Source organism: Capricornis sumatraensis, chromosome 13, assembly GCF_032405125.1.
Source record: "Capricornis sumatraensis isolate serow.1 chromosome 13, serow.2, whole genome shotgun sequence".
NCBI lineage: Eukaryota > Metazoa > Chordata > Mammalia > Artiodactyla > Bovidae > Capricornis > Capricornis sumatraensis.
This window is the reverse complement of record NC_091081.1, coordinates 51,631,952-51,645,754: the sequence shown is the minus strand read 5'-3', so window position 1 is coordinate 51,645,754 and position 13,803 is coordinate 51,631,952. Positions and strand designations below refer to the sequence as shown.

Genomic DNA, 13,803 nt, shown 5'->3' with positions numbered 1-13,803 from the left:
TTCCCTTGTATCTGCAAGACATCTCTTTATAATAGGCATCTCCTTGTTTTATTCACTATGTGCTTGCTGGTGCCATCAAAGAAAAATTCTTCCTTTTTTTTAGTCTGTTTTAGGAATTCTGATGACTGAATGTCTTCAAAATGACTTTTCTAAGACAAGAAAGAAAAGAAGGATTGCCAAACACAACTTTTGGCTGAAAAGAAACTCTTTGTGCAGATAAAATTCTTGCCACACTTCATTGTACAGCTTATTCTGCTATTTTCATGAAAAAGGGACCTCCTCAGGTCATTATCAGTCATCACCTTCTACATAGACAGGTGCTCATAACAAAGACTACTCAGGTCACCCTGAAGACATTTTTTAGCATGGCTGCTCAGGCACTTTAGTCATGTCCAACTCTTTGTAAATCAATGGACTCTAGCCCACCAGGCTTCTCTGTCCATGGGACTTTTCAGGCAAGCATATTGGAGTGTGTTGCAGTTTCTTCCTTCAGGGGATCTTCTTGACCTAGGGATCAAACCCACATCTCCTACATTGGCAGGTGGATTCTTTATCGCTGAACCACCAGGGAAGTCCTTTAGTTACAGAGGCAAGACTATTATTAGAACCAGATCTCTGAATCGCCACATCTTTTAAAGGGTTCTGTCAGGAAATGGAAATATGGGGGAGATGACTGCACGTCCACTCAGAAGAGGAAAATCTTTAAAAGCACTTGAACTATGAGCAGAAGTTTCCTTTTCTCTAAGAGAAAAAGAAACCCGATTCTTGTTTGACTTTGGGGGAAAAATATCCTTTAGTTGCATTACCTGACATTTAGTTACACTTACACGAATAAAATAAATCTTTCCATTAAACTCTCTACAGTCACCATCATGGATACTATTGAAAAATTATATGATTTCTCGGCTTAGCTGCTGAAATGAAACAAAGAGAGCAGGACTGGCATCCTTCTAACTTTTTCAAAAAAAACATTTTTTAGAGCAATTTTAGGTTCACAGCAAAACAGAGCAGAAAGTACAGAGATGTCACATACACTCTCTGGCTCCACATACACACAGTCTTCCCTGCCTGTCAACACCCTATACCAGAGTGGTACACTGATTACAATCAATGAGCCTGCACTGACACATAATTATCACCCAAAGTCCATACTATGCATTGTTTAACTATTGGTGTTGTACATCCCATGCATTTTCACAAATGTATAACAAATCCACCATTATAGTATCATACAGAGTAATTTCATTGCCCTAAAAATCCTCTGTGCTACACTTCTTTATCCCTCCCTCTACTCTAACCCATGGCAACCACTGACCCTCTTCCTATATCCAGAATTTTGCCTTTTCCAGAATATCATATAGTTCGAATTATATAGTATCAGACTTTTTGGATTAGTATCTTTCACTTAGTGATGTACATTTAAGGTTTTATAACTCATTTCTTTTTAGCACTAAATAACGTTTCATTGGTTATGGAATTAAGCTGGTTTCATAGTTCCACATCTTTTCATGGTTTCATAGCTTATTTCTTTTTAGTACAGAATAATGTTCCATTGTCTGAATGTATCACAGTTTATCTACTCACCCACTGAAGGACATCTTGATTCTTCCAAGTTTTGGCAATTCTGAACAAAGCTATTATAAACATCCATGTACAGGTTTTTGGGTGGACGTAAATTTTCAACTCACTGGGGTAAATTATCAAGTAAAGAGATTGAGAGATTATATAGTAAGAGTATGTTTATTTTTTGTAAGAAACTACCATACTTTCTTCCAAAGTGACTATACCATTTTGCATTCCCACCAGCAACGAATGAGAGTTCCTCTTGCTACTCATCCTTGCCAGCATTTGCTCTTGCAGCATTCTAGATTTTGGCCATTTCCAGAAAACGAAGATCATGGCATCTGGTCCCATCACTTCATGGCAAATAGATGGGGAAACAGTGGAAACAGTGTCAGACTTTATTTTGGGGGGGCTCCAAAATCACTGCAGATGGTGACTGCAGCCATGAAATTAAAAGATGCTTACTCCTTGGAAGAAAAGTTATGACCAACCTAGATAGCATATTGAAAAGCAGAGACATTACTTTGCCAACAAAGGTCCATCTAGTCAAGGCTATGGTTTTTCCAGTGGTCATGTGTGGATGTGAGAATTGGACTGTGAAGAAAGCTGAGCGCCGAAGAATTGATGCTTTTGAACTGTGGTGTTGGAGAAGACTCTTGAGAGTCCCTTGGACTGCAAGGAGATCCAACCAGTCCCTTCTAAAGGAGATCAGTCCTGGGTGTTCTTTGGAAGGAATGATGCTAAGGCTGAATCTCCAGTACTTTGGCCACCTCATGTGAAGAGTTGACTCATTGGAAAAGACTCTGATGCTGGGAGGGATTGGGGGCAGGAGGAGAAGGGGATGACAGAGGATGAGATGGCTGGATGGCATCACCGACTCAATGGGTGTGAGTCTGAGTGAACACCGGGAGATGGTGATGGACAGGGAGGCTTGGCGTGCTGCAATTCATGGGGTCGCAAAGAGTCGGACCCGACTGAGCGACTGAACTGAACTGAAGAGGCATGTAGTGGTATCTCACTGTTTTGTTTTGGGTTTTTTTCCCCAATACTTTAATTTTAGAACAAAAAACAAAAACACAACACACAATATTCAAACCCCATGTCAAACATGGATAGGGATAGGGCTTGCTTGAGTCCCTTGTATCCTGCCTTAGACAGAAGGACAGAAATAAAACCACCAGACATCAGCAGAGGGAACCACATGAGCCAGGGCCACTAGGGCTGCCACTGGGTGCACCATGGGGATGCTATACAGAGGGAGCAGGCTGCAGGTAGAAACTCCTAATCTACTTTCATGCAAGAGGCATCCTTGTCACCCTCAAGGCGGGGAATCTCATCAGGAACAGCAGCACTGGGCTCCTCTGCCATCACCTTGTCTTCATCAACGCCCAGGCCAAGCTTTATCATGTGGGAGATGCATCTGGAGTGGGTCTGGGGATCCTCAAGCAAGAAGCCAGAGGAGAGCAGTGCAGTTTCAAATAGCAGCACCACCAGGTCCCTGACGGCCTTGCCGTTTATGCCTGCCTCTTGCCTTCTGCTGCAGGGTCTCCACGAGGGGGTGGTCAGAACTGATCTCCAGGTGCTTTTTGGCCATCATTTAGTCCATGGTCGAGTTGCCCCGGAGTGCCTGAGCTTTCATGATGCACTGCATGTTGGCTGTCCAGCTGTGGTGCTCATCACAGAGCAGCAGGGTGAAGACATGAGCCTATTGGAGATTGTCACCTTCTCCACCTTCTTATCCAAGATCTCTTTCATGAGTTTGCAGAGGTTCTCAAACTTGGCCTTGCTCTCCTCCATCTTCTTCTCCTCCTTGTACTCAGGCAGCTCCAGGCCCTCCTTGGTCATGGAGACCAGACTCTTCCCATCAAACTCCTTGAGCTGCTGCACACAGTGCTCATCAGTGGGCTCCATCACGTACACTACCTCAAAGCCCTGCTTCCACACACACTCCACAAAGGAAGAGTTAGCAACCTGCTCTTTGCTCTCACCAGTGATGTCACAGATGGACTTCTGGGTCTCCTTCATGCGAGACATATATTCTGAGAGAGAAGTCATCTCATCTCCAGACTGGGAGGTGTGATAGCGCAGCAGCTCGGAAAGGCATCGCCAGTTAGTAGAGTCCTCATGGATTCCAAGCTTCAGGTTTTTAGAGAATGCCTCATAGAATTCCTTATATTTCTCCTTGTCTTCTGCCAGCTCAGAAAAGAGTTCAAGGAACTTCTTAACAATGTTCTTATGAATAACCTTCAGAACTTTGCTCTGCTGGAGCATTTCTCGGGAGATGTTCAGGTGAAGGTCTTCAGAGTCAACCACCCCATGGATGAAGCTGAGATATTCTGGAATCAACTCATCACAGCTGTCCATGATGGACACGTGGCAGATATACAGTTTGGTGGTCTTTTTCTTTTTGTTCTCGAAGAGGTCAAAAGGAGTCCAACAGGGGATGAACAGCAGTGCTCTGAATTCCAATTGACCTTCTACAGAGAAGTGCTTTACTGCCAAGTGATCTTCCCAGTAATTGGTAAAACTCTTGTAGAACTCACCATATTCCTCCTGGATGATGTCATCAGGGTTTCTGGTTCAAATGGGCTTGGTCTTGTTCCATTCTTCCTGAGCAATGTACTTCTCCTTTTTCTTCTTTGTCTTCCTTCTCCTTATCTTTGCCACTATCATCCTTCTCATCTGAACCCACATCTTCAATCATAGGCTTCTCTTCATCATATTTATCTTCCTATTCTTTCTCACCTTTCTCTTCTTCAGCCTCATCATCACTGATTTCCTTCTTATGTTTTCTGCAGATAGAGTTTGATGGGATAGCCTATGAACTGTGAGTGCTTCTTCACCACTTCTTTGACCCGCCTGTCTTCCAAGTACTCTGTATGGTCTTCCTTCAGGTGGAGAATCACTTTGGTACTCCGGCCAATAGGCTCACCATGGTCAGCACAGACAGTGAAGGAACTGCCAGCAGAAGACTCCCAGGCATACTGTTCCTCATTGTTATGCTTTGTGATCACAACCACTTTCTCTGCCACTAGGTAGGCAGAGTAGAAGCCCACACCAAATCACCCAATCATAGAGATGTCTGCACCAGCCTGAAAAGCCTCCATAAATGCTTTAATGCCAGACTTGGCAATGGTTCCCAAATTATTTACGAGATCAGCTTTGGTCATGCCAATGCCCATGTCTACCAGAGTTAGAGTACATTCCTGGGGGTTCAGAATGATGTCAATTTTCAGCTCTTTACCAATGTCCAATTTGGAAGGATCTGTCAGGCTCTCAGAAAATCTTGTCCAAGGCATCAGAAGCATTACTGATCAACTCTGGAAGAAAAATTTCCTTGTTGGAATAGAAGGTATTAATAATAATAGACATGAGTTGGGCAATTTCTGCCTCGAAGGCAAATGGCTCCACCTCTTTCTCCATGGTGCACTTCCTCAGGCATCTGCAAGGGTAAGAATCCAGGTACTGGAGAACACAGAGCAGGCAATGGCTGCCTCAGGCTCATTTGCCTCAAGAAAGCTGCGCAGGGGTGACTCTTAGAGAGCCTCACTGTTGTTTTAATTTGCATTTCCCAAGTGACAGAGGATGTGGAGCATCTTTTCATATGCTTATTTGCTGTCTGTATATATTCCTTGATAAGATCTTTTGCCCATTTTTAATTGGAATAGTTTCTTTACTTATGGTTGAGCTTTAAGAGTTCTTGGTATATCTTGGATAAGTTCTTTAACAGGCATGTCTTTTATAAATGTTTTCTCACAGTCTATAGTGTCTACTTATTCTCTTGAGAGTTTTCACAGAGCAGAGGTTTTTAATTTGAATGAAGTTCAGCTTATCAATTATTTCTTGCATGAGTCCTATCTTTGGTGTTGTATCTAATAAAAAGGCATCACCATACCCGGAGTCATCTGGATTTTCGTGTGTTATCTCCTTGGAGTTTTGTAGTTTTTTTGTTCTATAGTTAGGTTTATGAGTAATTTTGAGTTCATTCTTGTGATGGAAGTAAAAACTGTTTCTTTTTCTTTTTCTTTTTTTTGCATGTGGATATCCAGTTGTTCCAGTAGCAATTGTTGAAAAGACTAATTTTTCTCCATTGTATCATCTTTGTTTTCTGTCAAGGGTCAGTTTACTGATTGGTTTACATTTCTATGGATTGCTTCTGGGCTCTCTATTCTGTTCCATTGATCTATGTATCTACTCTCATGATACTACACTGTTTTGAGGGCTGTAGCTTTACGGTAAGTTTCTAAGTTGAGTAGTGTCAGTCCTCTCTTATAAATTTAAAATATAATACTTATTCTAAACTGTGTAGTGTATACATCGAAATGATTCTCCCAATTAGTATTATTTTAACCAATGCCCATCAAAGTTTTTAATTTTCCTACGGAGAGATCAAGACAGTACAACTACTTCATAATTCCACTAATTGGCCAGAAAGAGGCTAAGTGGTGGAATTACAGGCTTTTGAGGTTTTATTCAAGAGATTTCTGGGTGAAATTCAGTATCAGCATCCTAATTTTAATTACAGATAAACATGGTATAGAACTGCAAATTCTCAGAACTCACTGAATATCTGTTACTGTAAAATTATGAGTTCAAATTTCCCCAAGTCAACTTAAAATATTATAATATATAACCAAAGCATATGAAAGGAAAATACAAAATCAAAAAATAAACTCTGATTGTAAAATGAATCTTACTCAGAATGTTCAAGAGGAAAATTTTATAGATTCATATAATTCCTTTTAGGAAATAGAACTATTTCCTAGAAGATACCATTCTTTCTCATTATAGTACATTTTAATTGCAACTGAAATCCCATGTTTTATCACATTTGCATAAGATTTAGCATTTTTGGTTTAATGTAAACTCCAAATATTTGCCATGCCCCAAACTTCCAATTATGAGCTCTGTAATAACTGCATATATCATTACAGAGTGAAACAAAATTATATTCTTTAAAAATCAAGGTAAATCCACAGATTTTCTAGTTTCATTGCAATGATTTTTTAAAAAGTCTTTTGAAATGTAAAGGGCATTCAATACAAAAATCCCCAAATTTGGAAACAACATTTTTGTCAGAAAAAGAAACATTATTTTAAAATGACCACATTGACAAAGAACAGTAACTGCTTGTTCTTTTCCAGAATCTAGATTTTTTTGCCTTTGGAAGATTGTAAGCCCTTGTTCTCAAGCCCAAACTTATCAACTCCTTGGTTTCTTCTTATTGACCCCAACATAAATTTGCTTCTTGAGTTTTAAACTCTGCCAAGAGTCGGGGTGGGGGGCGGGGAGGATCATTGCTTTAAACTGAATTAAAACCAGTTTAATTCACAGAACTAATATAATTTCATTCACAAGCCTTCTAGCTAAAATTCATCAAGTACATGAAATCAAAACGCCCCCATCCATGGTCTTCTTCCCAGAGCAGTTCCTGGTGACCAGGGCGACACCTGGAGCAACACAGTTGGGAGGTGGCAGGACCAGGGAGTGCACTCCAGTGTAAGGCCTTCTCAGGGGTAACTTTCACAGCTTCCTATCCTGCCAAGGATACTGGGGCTTAGCTCCATCTCTTAGCTGTTTCCAGATGAGAAAGCCTGCATTCTACCAGATGAAGAGCTAAGGACAGGAAGAATATGTCCTCTTCTGTAGTTTAAAAAAATAAAATTCCTTTGTGTCTTCTGCCAGATGGCAAGGTTCTCCTGGCTTGTGACCCAGGGGCAAACCTAAACCCCTTTCATGGGCCCTCAAGGCCAGTAAGACGTGATTTTCACCTCACCCACACCACCCTCCGAGGCATCACATATACGCCCCATTCATATGTCACACAGTTTTGTGATTGCTTTGTCTTGCCTTAACATATTAGTTTTCCAGGGCTGCTGTAACAACATATCGCCAACTGAGTAGCCTAAGCAACAGAAGTGCACTGGCACACTTTCCTGGAGGCTACAGTGAGATCAAGGTGTCAGCAGGGTTGGCTCTCTCTGAGGGCCATGATGGCAGATTTTGCTTCATGCCTCTCTTGCAGCTTCCAGTGGTTTTCAGGCAATCTTTGGCATACTTTGGCTTGCGGAAGCATCACTGTGCTCTTTGCCTTCAAGTTTATGTGGTGTTCTCCCTGTGTGTGTCTTTATGAAAAACAAAATGTAACTGAGTAAGCATTAAAGATCTTATTGGCTCTGTATAAAGATTCATGATTCAAGATTCAAGCAGCATCAACAATCTAGCAGATGGAAAAGTTCCCTGAACAGTTAAACAAGGCAAGAGATTTTATAGACAGACTAGAGCAGGAATAAAGAAGTACTAGGCAAAAAAAAGCAGATTGTTTATTGCAAGATGACTTTCCTTAGAGGGGATGGCAAGGGTCTGACAGGCAGATTACTTGACTAATGTTGATCAGGCGATTCTTGATTGACTAGGGTAAGATTCCACTTCTGGGAGAGCTGAAACTGTAATTAAAGTCTTAGTTTGGTGATTTGGGGCTTGGCATAAATGACTCCATTTAGGGCCTGTTGCCTTTTCAACATCTTCACATCATCTCCCTTCTATGCACATCTGACTCTGTGTCCAAATTTCCCTTTATAAGTACACCAGTCATACCAGAACACATGTGTGTGCATGTGGGCAGTTGTTCAGTCGTGTCCAACTCTTTGTAACCCCATGGACTGTAGTCCACCAGGCTCCTCTGTGCATGGGATTTCCCAGGCAAAAATACTGGAGTGGATTGCCATTCCCTTCTCCAGGGGATCTTCCCTACCCTCTGATCAAAGCTGGATCTCCTGCATTTCAGACAGATTCTTTACCTTCTGAGCCACCAGGGAAGCCCTTATTGCCTAATAAGGTCACATTCTGAGGTCTTGGGGGTCAGAGTTGGTGGGACACAATTCAACCTGGCACACACTGAATGGTAAGAGCTTTAAGGACAGGTCTGTCCTGTGACCCATTTTAGCCCCAGAGCCCCATTAACACCTGTCACAGTGTGTCAAATATTCAGTAAGTATTTGCTGAATGGGCTTCCCTGGTGGCTCAGACAGTAAAGAATCTGCCTGCAAGGCGGGAGAACTGAGTTCAATTCCTGGGATGGGAAGATTTCCTGGAGAAGGGAATGGCAATCCAATCCAGTATTCTTGCCTGGGAAATCCCATGGATGGAAGAGCCTGGTAGGCTACAACATGGGGTCACAAACAGTGGGACACGACTGAGCGACTTCACACATTCACTCATTCAGAACTACTGTGCACAATCCAGCAATTCTACTTCTGGACATAAACCCAAAAGAGTTGAAAGCAGAGACTTGAACAGATACTTGTACAGCACATTCATAACAGCATTATTCACAGTAGCCAGAGATGGAAACAAGCTCCCACTACATATCTTCTTCTATCTGAGTTACTTGGCCAGATGTTAGCACTTGTTTCTCTTCCAATTCTTCCTCCTCCTGCTGCTCCCCTTCCCCCAGTAAAGGAGGATTTAAAAATTCAGAAGTGATTATAGTTGCCTTACAGAGAAAATTATTCCAAGGAGAAGTGAACCATCCTCAGTGCTTACATACGCAACCAGGACTCGAGCAGAACTTTGAGCCTTGATTGAGAAATTTCCCAATTCAAGTCAGGATCCATTGGAATTTGCTAATAAATTCAAGTTAACCATCTGCTCCTATGAGCCCAGGTTTTCAGATGTATATCAGTTAATACAACTGTTAGTTTCTGAAAGTAAAGCAAGGGTATTAATAAAGAAAAAAAGATGGAAACACCTCTTAGTGAACTTTGAATCACATACTCTAGAGGCTCACACTGAATACAAGGGATTAGCTCAAAAACTACTTGAACTTAATCCAGAGCTTTTTCTAAAAACTGTAGACTGGACAGAGATTCAACAGTGTAAGCAAAGATCAAATGAATCAATTCTGGACTATTATGAAAGGTTTGGGGAAAAGAAAAAGAAAAAAATTAAGCAATATTCTGGCTTGACACCTGAGTCATTCTCTAACCACCAATATGACCCTTTGCTTAATTCTGTCTTTTCAGAAGGTTTAGATGAGGATTTGGCTACTTTGTCAAAAGACAATCTAGGTTGGTCTGAGTTACACATAAACGCTCTTGTTATACTGGCTGACCAACTTTTCAAAACCATTAAAAGAAAAAAAAGGAGGTATCTATGAAAAGTATGAACCTTCAATTGCACCAATTAAGTACACAATGCCTGTTGAAGGTTAACCGACCCCCAACTGGTTTAATTCCCAACCAGTAGAGAAGCTAGCTTGAAAGAAAATAGTAGTAAGTCCTGAGGAAATAAGTCCTATTTGAAGAACCTGATTTTTGCTCCCTGATCCTTGAGACCAGAGCTCTCAGAATCACTTATCTAGACCATCTCTAATTTCTGAGACTGAAGGGGGACAAAAAGGGTATGAAGCCTTTAAAAAAATTTTTTTATTCCAACTGCTACTTATAAACTAGTGAGTTTTATATTGTGTTATCTGACTCATGACTAGGTTTAGAAAATGAAGTTAGATCTCTCAGTGTGTCTGTCTGAATACATGTATGTCTTAAGAGTCGTCAATATAATAATCAGTATAATACTTTCATTGTGCCTAGGTTTAATATAAGCTAACTAAGATCTTATTATATGTGTTGCAAATTTGTCAGCAAGGAAAATAACTCAATGTGAAGAAACTTTTAAGGAAAGAAAATGTAATAAGATAAGAATTGTAAAGAGATCATGTAAAGAGATACAAAAAAAATGTAATGAGATAATGGAATACGAGAAAGTTTATTGACTAGCTAGTCACTCCTAAACAAAATAAGGTACTGAAACATTTAATACTAAACACTAGCTCCCTCTTATAGAAAACTTAAAGATATTTTGGACTACTAATGAATATGTTTGGTGCCATCCTGAGAGGTTCTCTACAAGAAAGCAAATATTTTTAGAAATTTTTCCTAAATCATCTAAATTATTATCACTGGCATTTATGTTCATCAATCTACAGAATACTAATATAAATGACAGTTGATGGTTGCTTAAGAAAAGTAGGATGCGTATTCTCAGTAAAGACGGCATGTAAATGGAATTGTATTTTATTAAGAAAAAAGGAAGTAGGTCTGGTTTACAGATGACTGTTTCTGGATGGGCTACAGAAAGTGAGGAAGGTTTGCAGAAAGCAGGCCCCAAGAAAAGAATTTCATGCATGGTACAAGTTTTCTTAAGATGCTAAACTGCCTTTGATAACAGATTTTAAGTTTATTTACCTCTGAAGTGATCTGTTCTGTAATTGGCCTTTGGAAACTTTGGTACTTTAGCTAAGTGAATAACTGTTGTTTCACAGTGACCTATGATCCTATCTGACTGAGTGTTCTAAATTCTTTTGATATTTATTGACAAAATTTTCTAAATCAAAATTTAATGAAGTCCTTTGAACATTAGTTAACTTTGGGATGCTTCAAAGGGCCCCTGAAACATCCCAAAGAGAGATATTAAACTAATTAAGTTTTTTGGTACATTAAATTACATGGGAAGTATTGTCAATAAGTAATAAATCTTCTTAGGTTATGTTGTTGTTCAGTTGCCCAGTTGTGTCCAACTCTTTGTGACCCTATGGACTGCAGCACACCAGGCCTCTCTGTCCCTCATCATCCCCCAAAGTTTGCCCACATTCATGTTCATTGCATCGGTGATGCCATCCAGCCATCTCATCCTCTGACACCCTCTTCTCCATCTGCCCTCAATCTTTCCCAGCATCGGGGACTTTTCCAGTGAGTCAGCTGTTCCCATCAGATGTCCAAAATACCGGAGTTTCAACTTCAGCATCAATCCTTCCAACTAGTATTCAGGGTTGATTTCCCTTAAGATTGACTGGTTTGTTCTCCTTGCTGGACAAGGGACTGTCAGGAGTCTTCTCCAATAACACAGTTCAAAGGCATCAATTCTTTAAGGTCTGCCTTCTTTAAGGTCCAGCTCTCACAACTGTATGTGACTGCTTAGGTTATATTGTACAGTAAATATTACTAATACAGATATCCTAGAAATTATATAGAGTTTCTAAAATTCTGAAATGGTGTAAAATGTTATCAGTCATAATTCTAGTTATTGTCTACAAGTGTTATATATCACAGCAGTGACCAGGTTACTTTGTCAATTGAATTGTCATCAGATTTTAAATGTGCCTTTGTAAGTCTTTTGTCATTGTGGTTTCACTGATGCCTTTGCAAGAGTGCTTCCTTTTTAAGATTAACAGAAAGAACCTTCTGAAGTGTCTAAACTTCAGGACCAGAATGCTGAACTGAGTAAGAGATGAAAGCATCCTAATGGGAAAACACCTGATGGCTTGATAAAACTGTTAACAAAAAGAGTTAGTTACAGAAGACAGTGAACACATGAATATCATTACAATTTTTATGGTTTCCATCTGAAAAATTGTTGGGTTGAATCTGTGTTTTCCACGTATAAGGAAAACCTTCCCCTCCAACTAATCATGGCTTACAATAATTTGGTAAATTATACATTTGTAAGCAGAATTGAAGCATTTATCCTTTTTCTCTATCTGCTCCTCCAGAGATTAGAAACCCTTAGATTCCCAGCAGCTTTATCACATAAATTAGGAGGGCTACCTCACTAATAGGTCAGAAATTTCAAGGTACATTGGGTACCTTGTAAAGGGAGGAATTCACCTAGATCTCTTAAGTCCTTGGCGTGACTCTCCCAGCCCTGAAAGGTGTTTTTTGTAAGTTCAGTCTGCAACTCCTTCCAAAAGTTTCAGCAAAGCAAAAAGCCTATATGATAAATTATAGTTACATAAATTGTGAGGCCATGGTTTTTTGAGACCACACTTATTTTGCAACAAATAAGGTCTTCCCCAATGGCTCATCAGGTAAAGAATCCACCTACAATGCAGGAGACGCTGGAGATGCATGTTCAGTACTGGGTTGGGAAGATCCTCTGGAGGAGGGAGGAAATGGCAACCCATTCCAGTATTCTTGCCTGAAAAATCCCATGGACAGAGAAGCCTGGCAGGCTACAGTCCACTGGGATGCAAAAGAGTCAGATACAGCTGAGCGACTAGGCACGCATAGGTGACAATTGGCTTCCCAGGTGGCTCAGTGATAAAGAATTCACCTGCCTATGCAGGAGACATGGGTTCTATCTGTGGGTTGGGAGACCCCCTAGAGAAGGAAATGGCAACATACTCCAGGTTGGTTTTTTTTTTTTTTTTTAATGTTTTAGTTGTGTGTATCTTTAAAACCTAAGTACAGAAGGTTTACTTTGTGAGTCAAGTATTTTTTCCTTATTTGGGTCCAGGCTGTAAATCATCTTCTTACAGGAGCTCCCTTCTTATAGGATGGTCCAATGTGATTTCCTCAAAGGAGGCAGCCAGCCAGCCTCATTGTGGATCTTTACATCATCAAAGAGGATGTCTCTTGCTCAATGGTGTGCAGCTAAAGGGATTGTTTGGGAGAAATGAGACCTTGCTGGTGTTGGAGTATCTCGTGTGGAGGCGTGGATCAGTAGTGGCTCTCCATGGGAATGGGGGCACTGGCAGCAACAATCCTGGAAGATGCCCCTTCACCCACTCCATATTCTTGCTTGGGAAATCCTATGGACGGAGGAGCCTGGCAGGCTACAGTCCATGGGATCGCAAAAGAGTCAGACATGACTTAGCAGCTAAACAATAAGAACAAAATGTGGATATTTGGTAGAAATTAGGGTAATTTTAGAGAGAAAGATATTATGTTTCAAAAAATGTTAAATTCCAGTTTTGTTCATGGAGGTCTGCACTTACTGATTCATTTCCCAGAGAGTTCCTTGTTGTTATACTATATTATCGTAAAGGTAATTGAATTACTAAAAGGACACTCTAAGTTTTGTTTCTAAAGCTTATCTCAGTAATCTTTGAATGAAAATCAGGTACCCCAGGACCTGCAAACAGGGGATCACGTATATTGGAAAAGATATAAAGGATTGTTTTCAAACTGGATGGAAGGACTTTTTATCAGGTGCTCTTAACTAGCTCATGCACAGTGAATCTGAAGGGAAACTGACTCTTGGATTAATTCCCACTTCTAAAGGCCCCTACATCAGACTGGTCTATAAAGAGGAATGCTGACCTCAAACCCACCTTAAAACAAAGCTCAAACAGAGGAAACTACACCCACCATGAGAAGAAGAAGATAACATCAGAAGTGACAGCTTACCCAAGATGCTGGACCTGATCATACAATTATTTATAATATTTTCTTGACTTCTTAG

General features: G+C 40.4%; 1 pseudogene; it reads right to left on the bottom strand.

The window, feature by feature from the left end:
• Nucleotides 1–2,844: 2,844 nt before the first annotated feature.
• On the bottom strand, nucleotides 2,845–5,005 carry LOC138089727 (heat shock protein HSP 90-beta pseudogene; annotated as a pseudogene).
• Nucleotides 5,006–13,803: the final 8,798 nt, after the last annotated feature.